Source organism: Erinaceus europaeus, chromosome 4 (assembly GCF_950295315.1).
Source record: "Erinaceus europaeus chromosome 4, mEriEur2.1, whole genome shotgun sequence".
Taxonomy (NCBI): Eukaryota; Metazoa; Chordata; class Mammalia; order Eulipotyphla; family Erinaceidae; genus Erinaceus; species Erinaceus europaeus.
Window position 1 is genome coordinate 10,526,684 of NC_080165.1, and position 9,822 is coordinate 10,536,505.

Consider the following 9,822-nt stretch of genomic DNA (forward strand, 5'->3'; position numbering starts at 1 on the left):
AACTTCAAATTTCTTTCAAATATCCATAACAGTCAGACCTTTGCTTACTGTCTTTCCTAGTAATCTCTCATAACTGGTCTTCTCCTCCCTCTCCCCAATATCTTTTTTTTTTATTGAGATTTTTTTATTTATTCCCTTTTGTTGCCCTTGTTGTTTTATTGTTGTAGTTATTGATGTCATTGTTGTTGGATAGACAGAGAGAAATGGAGAGAGGAGGAGAAGACAGAGAGGGGGAGAGAAAGATAGACACCTGCAGACCTGCTTCACGGCCTGCAAAGCGACTCCCCTGCAGGTGGGGAGCCAGGGGCTCAAACTGGGATTCTTCCGCTGGTCCTTGCGCTTTGTGCCATGTGCACTTAACTTGCTGCAATACCGCCTGACTCCCGAGATTTTTTTTTTTTAACTGTCACCAAACCTTCTGCCTTTGTGCTCCTAAAACAAAAACATCCTACATCTTCCCACCGGAGCCTGGCATTCCTTAAAAAACATTAAGCCTGCTCCACTCTAAATTTCCTATACTATGACCATTAGATAAAAAGAAAGGGGGAGGTGTTGGGAAATTGTACAGATGTGGCTGAACATTGGCAGGACCCACAAACCACTAAATTTCCATGCAAGTATTATTTACAGCTCTCTACCACGTTATCCCCTCAGGGTATTGCTAATTCAGTTAAAAACATTGCAACAGTTGCTAAGGACACTTCCACCTTCCCAACATGCCTTTTGCCTCTCTCCACCCCCTTTCCTAGTCAATCCCTTCTGGACTTGCCACTTCCAGAATTCTCCTATAAAAGTTGCTCCTGTTTGCGCTTCCTCTCTCTTCCTCTCTCTTTCCCCCTCTCCTTCCCCTCTTTTCTCTCTTCCACAACCCGACCTAGAGAAGGGCTGATGGGCATAGTGGGAGGCGGCCAGGGTTGAACTCAGGACTTCAAGGCCTCAGGCATGAGAGTCTCTTTGCATAACCATTATGCTATCTCCCCACCCAAAAGAAATTGACTGATAACACATGTATCCACTACATATATGTATGAGAGAGACCTAGGGATTGTGGAAAACTTATGTCACCTGCTTAGACAACATCTTAAAAGCTTCTAGTGTACAGAACTTGGTAAAGAAGAGAGTCAAGAAGTCACAGGCTAGGGGCCCAGGTTGAGGAGGAAGTGCTATGGGTTTTCTCTGTCTCCCTCTCTATCTCCCCTTATTCTCTCAATCTCTAGCTGTCTCTATCCAATAAATGTTTTTTTTTTTAAAAAAATGTTGGATGGGGGGTAGATAGTGTTATGGTTAGGCAAAGAGACTTTCATGCCTGAGACTCCAAAGACCCAGGTTCGATCCTCTGTATCACCATAAACTACAGCTGATCAGTGCTCTGGTAAAGAGACCAAAAAAAAAAAAAAAAAAAAAGTCACAGTCTCACTAGTTCTGCTTTATCCAGGAAGAAGTTCAGTTTGTAAGGAAAGTTATCAAAATAGGACATGGCATACACCCTGTTTAGAATAGGACTTGGCACTTAATACATTTATTATAGTGAATAAATTACTGATTAAATTCTTTCAGACAGTTTCTATCTTTCCCTAGTGGGTAGGGCTTTGGAGAGGTGGGAGTCTGGGACGTATTAGTGAGGTTGTCTTCCCAGAGAAGTCAGGATGGAATCCTAGTAGCATCTGCAACTTGGTGGCTGAAAGACAATAAGATATAAAGCAGGACAAATTGTTGAATAAATAGGAACCAAAAAATAGGAAGAGAGCAGATGAAATTAGAGGTCTTCATGTGGGAAGAAGATAGGAAGTATATTTTAGGTATGTTCCAATGGTTCTGTGACTTTAGTAATTTTTGCCTGAGCCTGATAGCTAACATACAGGTGAACTAAATATATGGACTGGCAAAGTGATGTCAGAGTTTAGACTAGGGATAAAGGTATTTTCCCCTCAGAAAAATAATAAAATCACACAACTAGAATAATGATATGGATTTTTGTTGGTAAGAGTCACCAAAAAAAAAAGTAAATTATTGGGGAGTCACGCGGTAGCGCAGCAGGTTAAGTGCAGGTGGCGCAAAGCACAAGGACCGGCGCAAGGATCCCGGTTCAAGCCCCTGGCTCCCCACCTGCAAGGGAGTCGCTTCACAGGCAGTGAAGCAGGTCTGCAGGTGTCTATCTTTCTCTCCCTCTCTCTGTCTTCCCCTCCTCTCTCCATTTCTCTCTGTCCTAACAAGGACGACCTCAATAACAACAACAATAACTACAACAACAATAAAAAGACAACAAGGGCAACAAAAGGGAATAAATAAATATTTTTTAAAAAGTAAATTATTTTAGAATAATTTTCTATTATATTTATTTACTGGATAGAGACAGCCAGAAATCGAGAGAGAGGGGGATGATACAGAGGGAGAGAGACGCCTGCAGCCCTGCTTCACCACTCAAAAAGTTTTCCCCCTGCAGGTGGGGACCGGGGGCTTGAACCCAGGTCATCATGCACTGTAACATGTGCATTCAACCAGGTGTGCTACCACCTGACCCCCTTTGGAATATTTTTTTAAGTAATTTGCATATTCACATATTCAAATGAACTCTGGAGTAGACTGGAGTCTTCATTTACTGAAAGGCAGAAACGTAATCATGATTGAAAGGTTTTCCCTTAGCTCTGACTTTGTGTGTTGAAAATTATTCTGTATGAAGCAAATGTGAAAGAATTTCAATTGAATATGGAATCAAAGGACATAAAATGGAAACTCTCAGACATGTATCCTTGAGGAAACAAAAATCCACCCTTAGATCCCCGCTCTCCTCTGCTCCATTCGTCCTTTTTGGCTCCTGATCATTAATGACTCTGTCCTGCTTGATATCTCACCACCTGTCACCCACCAAGATCAGATGCCACCATGATTTCATCTTGCCTTCCCTGGGCAGACCACCTCACCCCTATGTCCCAGAAACTCACCGCTCCAGAGCCCTGCCCCACTAGGGAAAGACAGAAACAGACTGGGCGTATGGATCCCATGGTAATTGTCCATGGAAGAAGCAATTACAGAAGCCAAAACTCCCACCTTCTGTACCCCCAAAATAATTTTGGTCCATACTCCCAGTGAGGGAGAAGTGACAGGGAGAAGATGATCGGAGGGCTCTGAATTCCAACTTTATCAGGACCCAGAGAGAAGAATTTAAAAAGGGGGAGAGGCATTCAGAAGTAGTAATAGTAATAAAGGAAGATAAGGTGGGACCATTAAAAAATGGGAAAGTATATAGAAATATAGATACAGAAATAATAGTCAGTGGTCCAGAAGGTGGTACAGTGGCTAAGGCATTAGACTCTCAAGCATGAGGTCCTGAGTTCAATCCCCAGCAGCACATGTACCAGAGTGATGTCTAGTTCTTTATTTCTCTCCTATCTTTATCATTAATAAATAAATAAAATCTTTTTAAAAAAATAATATTCAGTCCATATCTGCAACCTTGGGAGAACTATTGTAGTTTCCAGTGGAGGGAAGGGGGGTATAGAACATTGGTGGTGAGAACAGTGCAGAAATGTAACCCTGTTATCTTATAGTTTTGTAAATCAAAATATTAAGTCACTAATAAAATTTAATAAGTTGAACTGGTCCAGAGTAATTTTTTTAAAAAAAGGTAAAATCTAGCTAATACCTCTTATAGGTGAATAAGGCAACATGTACAGAGAAAAACTAGTTACTAAAAGCAATTAAATGCATGGCCTGGCATACTAATGGATAGGCAAAGGAAGATGTTGCACCCAGTGGATTTGTGAGAGATAGTCTTACGATCGAGTTAAAGGTGAGGCATGTTTGGGTGTCACCTGCAAGGCTGGCGCATACTACTATGCACACTGCCGTAGCAGCTCTCAGTGAGGTTGGCTGAAACTGGGTTAGGTACATGCTGAGAGATTTTCAGTAAATGTGTATAAAATAAGGCACGACCAGAACTCAGAAATGAGCAAGTGCTCTGGGCTCGCTCATAAAAACTAATATATTTGTTTCGTCACCAGGGAGCTATTACTGGGATTCGGTACACTCCAGCCATTTTCTTTTCCTTTTTTTTTTTTCTTTTCTTCACTGTGCTTAGTGAAGTAAGTCAGACAGCAAAAGGCAGATGGCTGTATAGCTCTGTTTACATGTGAGATTTCGAAAACTCAAACTTACAGAAACGGAAGCTTGCCCGTGACTAGGCATTGAGGACAAGAAGGAAGTGTTGCTCAGAAAGTATGAATTGGGGGGCCTGACGGTGATATGCCTGGCTAAGCACACGCATTACAAAGACTCAGGTTTGAGCTCCCACCTGCAGAAGGGAAGCTTTACGAGTGGTGAAGCAGGGCTGCTGGCATCTCTCTGTCTTTTTCCATCTTTATGTCCTCCCATCTCTTAATTTCTCTCTGTCTCTATACGTAAATAAATAAATAATAAAGTTAAAAAAAAAAAAGAACTGAGGGACCAGGAGGTGGTGCACCGGTTAAATGCACACACTACAGTATGCAAGGATCTGGGTTCAAGCCCCTGGTCCCCACCCGCAGGAGGAAAGCTTCACAAATGGTGAAGCAGGGCTGCAGGTGTCTCTCTCTGTCTCTTTCCCTCTCTACTTTCCCCTCCTCTCTCAATTTTTCTCTGTCTCTATCTAATAATAAATAAATAAAGGATGTTTTAAAAATTAATTTTAAAAAAAGAACTGAAGTTTTTAAAAAGTGTGAATCACTATTGTAAATCCATGAAATCTGGGCCCTTATGCATGGTATGAAGACCAGTTCAAGAGGGGCCGGGCAGGAGCACAGATGTTTAAGTGCATCGACCAGCATGAGGATCTGGATTTGAGCCTCTGGCTCCCCACCTGCAGGGAGGTCGCCTCACAAGCGGTGAAGCAGGTCTGCTGGTGTCTGTCTTTCTCTCCTCCTTTCTGTCTTCCCCTCCTTTCTCCATTTCTCTCTGTCCTATCCAACAACAACAACAATAACAATAATAATAACAACAATGAAAAAAATGGTCTCAAGAAGCAGTGGATTCCTAGTGCAGGCACCAAGCCCCAAAGATTACCCTGGAGGAAAAAAAAAAAAAAAGCCAATACAATACAATACTATGTTGAAAGCTGCAGAGAATGAACTCTAAATGTTCTCATCAATCCCATGATAAAAATGGTGACTGTGTGAGAGGACAGGTACTTTAACTAACTTTATTATGATGATCATTTCATAATGCATACCTGGGTAGTTTGTCCTATTGTGTACCTTAAACTTCTGCGATCTTCTATTTTCAATTATGTATCAATAAAGCTAGAAAAGAAATGTCATTGACAAAGTACCTCAGCTGTTGGAACTTAATTCTTTAGTGAGCGGACAAAGTAGACATCTTTCTTTCCTTTTTTTTTCTTTTGTTGCCCTTGTTGTTTATCATTGTTGTTGTTGTTATTGCTGTCGCTATTGGATAGGAGAGAGAGAAATTAAGAGAGGAGGGGAAGAGAGAGGAGGGGGAAAAGATAGACACTGTAGACTCTCTTCACCACTTGTGAAGCGACCCCCCCTGCAGATAGGGAGCCAGGGGCTTGAACTGGGATGGTTAGACGGGTCCTTGGGCTTTGTGCCACCTGCGCTTAACCTGCTGCGCTACCACCCGGCCACCTACTAGACATCTTTCCAACAGACGCCAGCCACCAAACAAAGAGAATCAAGAGAATATACAAGCTGGGTTGTTTCTTGCAAAACAGAATTATAGGAAAAGTTTTAAATCTTTCTTATATTGTGCAATAAACGTGTAATGACATTGGACCTAAGTGCTGAGGAAGCCTGAAGATATTTCAGCTTTACCCAACTATAAAATTGCACTTAATATCTCTAGGCCAATCTTTCTGACCTAGGCAATAAAAAAAAGCATAACAAAGACTTCCGGAAATTGATCATCTAAGTACAGCTGAAAATTATCCAGTTAGTGTAAATCCGTCAAAATATAAATATCGTTTGACATCTTAAATGTCTTAGGGAAAGATAAGGTACAAATAATCTGGCATGAATAGGTTGGACTTTGAACTTGAGCAAAAAATAATGCCCTGAGTTCCAATAAACAAAATCATAGTCACAGTCATATAGCACATGGACCTATGCACGCACAGAGAAGACATACACATGTGTACATGCGATTTTAAGTTGGTCTCATTGAAGTGGCTCATAGCTTGCAAAGCAGTCACTAAATAAGCTGAAGGAGCAAGAATTAAAACCAATGGAATTAAATTTCATTACTCATTACTGATAACATTTTAAAACTAATGAAATTAAGATGGGGAAAAATGAGACGTTTAGATAACAGATCCAGTAACTTTCTACTAAAAATTAGCTGTGCTAGCAGGGGGATTATTATTGAGCAGGTGAAATCCTTTTTTTTTTTCCCTCCAGGGTTATCACTGGAGCACGGTGCCTGCACTACAAGTCCACTGCTCCTAGAGACTATTTTTTTCCATTGTTATTGGCATTGTTGGATAGGACAGAGAGAAGAGGGGAAGACAGAGAGGAAGAGAGAAGGATAGACACCTGAAGACCTGCTTCGCCGCTTGTGAAGTGACTCCCCTACAGGTGGAAAGCAGGGGCTTACAGTCCTTGTGCTTCACGCCATGTGCGCTTAACCCAGTGCACTACCAACCAGGCCCCTAAAATAAAGATAATTTTGAAAAGAGCAGATAGAAGTTTATCCAAGTGGAAGAGACTATAGTCTTTAAATGTTTTACTACAAAAAGAACATATACCATATGGAGAAAAGATGACTAATTTACAATTTAAAGAAAGAGTCTGTTCATGATGGGCCTAGACCTCGAATAAATCCCTCTCCATTGTTACTAGTCATATCTATCAGGAACAACAAACAGACCCCTTTGTGGGCCCCCATAGGACCTTGCCTTCAATTTGGATCAACAACAGTAGAGAATGTTCCATCCTGAAGGGAGGCTGGACAACAGACTCTATGCTACTCCTGAGGAAGATGGGTCCTGATATTGGGGCAGCTTGGAATGTTCCTACTCATGACCACAGAATGTGAGCTCAGATCTACAGGGATGTAGAGGTCACATAGGCTCCTAAGCTGAATATAAGCCCCAGATCACATCAAATTGATGGGGTTTACAGTTAACAATATTTATACATCTTTCCCATATTTGGGAGCTACTCTCTCCCCTGATCCAGATTTCTGATCCTTCTGCCAGCCATGACATCATCTCCCCAGACGATAACTTAGATCCACCTGCATATCAGATTTCAGGGGGGAAAAAAACTAGTATAGCCACAGGCTCTTTGGACTATAACTAAAATGTGCCTACTAGCTACCTACAAAATGGAGACGCCCCCCTCCAACTCTTCATCTGCACTACTCCAACCTTTAGGTTCATGATTAGTCAACAACTTGTTTGGTTTTATATGTTAACTCTATTTTCAGCCACCAGGTTCCAGATGTTAGCATGATGCAGACCAGACTTCCCTGGACAGATAACCCCACCAATGTGTCCTAGAGCTCCGATTCCCCAGAATCCCACCCCACTAGGGAAAGAGAGAGACAGGCTGGGAATATGGATCCATCTGTCAACGCCCATGTTCAGTGGGGAAGCAATTACAGAAACCAGACCTTCCACCTTCTGCATCCCACAATGACCTTGGGTTCATACTCCCAGAGGGATAAAGAATAGGAAAGCTATCAGGGGAGAGGGTGGGATATGGAGTTCTGGTGGTGGGTTGTGTGGAGTTGTACCCCTCTTATCCTATGGTTTAGTCAATGTTTCCTTTTCATAAATAAAATTAAAATAAAATAGAAAGAATTCTGTTTATAGGAACTGTATTCCAAGAAAGCAAGTGTTCACAAGCTAGAATCATTGGCCATCAATCACATCCTAGTTCCTTAACCCGTTAGCATCATAAGCTTTGTCAAGATCCTCTGAAGTTTGTCTTGTAATCAGCTGAGCACTGGAGAGCCTCAGTATGTTCAGAGGGGAAGGATGGTCCTTGGTGAACATTAGCAGAGGAGAGGACAGTGCACTTGACCAGTGGACTGACTCGTTCAAAGGCTCATCGGGAAGAGAAGCTGATATACAACTGAAAGTGGCAATGCATTTGGCTCATAAAATGTTTAGGGCATCTGAGTGAGTAGTGATGTTTGGCAGAGGAATAAAAGAGTATATGATTTATTGTCAACTGAAACTTTTTAAAACTTTTTTCTAAATATTTTATTTATTAATGAGAGGGGTAGGAAGAGAGAGAAAGAACCGGACATCACTCTGGTACATATGCTACTGGGGACTGAACTCAGGACCTCATGCTTGAGAGTCCAACGCTTTATTCATTGTGCCACCTCCTAGACCAGTCTTTTTTAACTCTTTAAAAACCGTATTTCATTATTATTGAATAGAGACTGAAAGAAATTGAGAGGAGAGGGGAGCTAGAAAGGGAGAGAGACAGAGAGACTCCTGCAGCCCTGCTTCACTGCTTGTGAAGCTTTCCCCCAGCAGGTGGGGACCAGAGGCTTCAACGTGAGTCCTTGTGCATTGTAATGTGAGCACTTAACCAGGTGCGCCATCATCTGTCCCCTAATTAATTAGTTAATTAATCAGGGATTAAGTGCTTATCACCACTCCTGATAGTCAAATACTTTTATAGAGAAAGACAAAACTGAAAGGGGTGGAGAGGAAGAGAAAGAGAGAGAGATACCTGTAGCAAAGCTGATGAAGCCCTCCTCCGCCCCAAGAGTGAGGACTGGGGTTTGGGGGGCCAGGGGCTTGAACCTGGTTATTTGCGCTTGGTAATATGTAAAGCTGTACTGGGCGCTACAGAAAGAAAGGGTTTTCTTCATTTCTTCAGAAATGGTTTTATAAGGGTATTTTAGTTTTAAAATTCAGATATTTAAAGCTTATCCTGTGGCCAGGTAGTGGTACACCTGGTTAAGTGCACATACTACAAGTGTCTAAGAGCCCGGGTTCAAGCCCCTGGTCCCCACCTGCAAGTGGTGAAGCAGGGCTGCAGGTGTCTCTCTGTCTCGCTGTTTCCCCATCCACTCCCCTCTCAAATTATGTCTCTATCCAATAATAAATAAAGATAAACTTTAAAAAGCTTATCCTATAACACAACATTTACTTGATTTTCATCATCTGTAATATGATTATTTATTTAGATAATGTTGCTGGGAAGGGAGGGCAAGAGGTTAACAGAACAAAGGGCACCTGAGCTCCACTGGTAGGTTCTAGACTGACATCTACATAAAAGAATCACAAGAGAGATGTCCGTGTTTCAGGGAGATGAGTGTTTATTGAGACAAAGCAGGGACAGATAAGAAAGGAAAATGCACGTTTTAGAGGCATGTAGAGCACTCCCCCAAGAGAGTGTGGGAGGGAGGGTGATTCCTGAGTTTCCTGGTCAGCTGACTGTTCTGGTGGGCTTGGGGGGATGCTGAAGCTGCCCTGAGGGGATTAACTTTAGTCACTGTCTGTGTGCACCTGTTCATCTGTGTTTTATGGCATTAGCAGTCAAGTGGGAAGGGGCATAACACCGGATGAAGACATCTGGCCCTCGTAGGGTGCAGCAGGAGTGGTTTTTGTTTTTGTTTTTTTTTTTAAATATGGAACGCTTCACGAATTTGCGTGTCATCCTTGCGCAGGGGCCATGCTAATCTTCTCTGTATCGTTCCAATTTTAGTATATGTGCTGCCGAAGCGAGCACAGGAGGAGTGGTTTTTAATCTTCTTTCAGAGAAGTCCCCCTAACAGATAAAAGAAGTGAAGATTAAAAAGAGTATGTGTGTGTCTGTGTGCACTTGTTAATAAAGTAAATTCAAGCCACTAAAAGAAAGAGACTCAAAG

At 42.0% G+C, this 9,822-nt stretch overlaps 1 non-coding gene across 1 annotated transcript; it reads right to left on the reverse strand.

Annotated features, from left to right (window-relative positions):
- Window positions 1–9,576: 9,576 nt before the first annotated feature.
- Window positions 9,577–9,683, reverse strand: LOC132538397 (U6 spliceosomal RNA). The gene has a single exon (XR_009549765.1). It is a non-coding gene; the product is annotated as a U6 spliceosomal RNA (small nuclear RNA).
- Window positions 9,684–9,822: the final 139 nt, after the last annotated feature.